Source organism: Larimichthys crocea, unplaced genomic scaffold (genome assembly GCF_000972845.2).
Source record: "Larimichthys crocea isolate SSNF unplaced genomic scaffold, L_crocea_2.0 scaffold773, whole genome shotgun sequence".
NCBI lineage: Eukaryota > Metazoa > Chordata > Actinopteri > Sciaenidae > Larimichthys > Larimichthys crocea.
This window is the reverse complement of record NW_020860213.1, coordinates 1-399: the sequence shown is the minus strand read 5'-3', so window position 1 is coordinate 399 and position 399 is coordinate 1. Positions and strand designations below refer to the sequence as shown.

Here is a 399-nt window from a genome sequence, read left to right as displayed (position 1 = left end):
ATTTGTCACCGTTTATGTTTGATAATGTTTATAAAATATTTGTCAACTTATTTTCCAGATTAGTTTTCTTTGTACTCCAATCAATAAGCATCTATTACTAGATTCACAACCCTGATTCTATCAGTTCATGATATGATGATGAATAACCAATGAACTCCCAGTTTACAGAGAGAATGTGGTGGCACCGCTCCTTTTTCCAGTGCAGAATTTATTCATGAACCTAAAGAGACAAAACAACAAATAGAATTACCATAAATGTTATAAAATGGGTGTGGCACATGTCTATAAATAAAACAAATATTTATCAAGTATTACCTACTAAGTATCCACCTTCTCAGGGTTTCCTGATTTCTGGAAACAGTGGTTCCTCAGAACCGCTGACAGCTGTAAGGTCAGAAA

At 34.1% G+C, this 399-nt stretch overlaps 1 long non-coding RNA gene across 1 annotated transcript; it reads right to left on the bottom strand.

Annotated features, from left to right (window-relative positions):
* Positions 1–17: 17 nt before the first annotated feature.
* LOC113745451 (uncharacterized) lies at positions 18–389 on the bottom strand. The gene is made up of 2 exons (XR_003462150.1): positions 316–389; positions 18–220 (listed from the first exon to the last, which is right to left on the bottom strand). It is a non-coding gene; the product is annotated as an uncharacterized LOC113745451 (long non-coding RNA).
* Between the last annotated feature and the right edge of the window lie 10 nt (positions 390–399).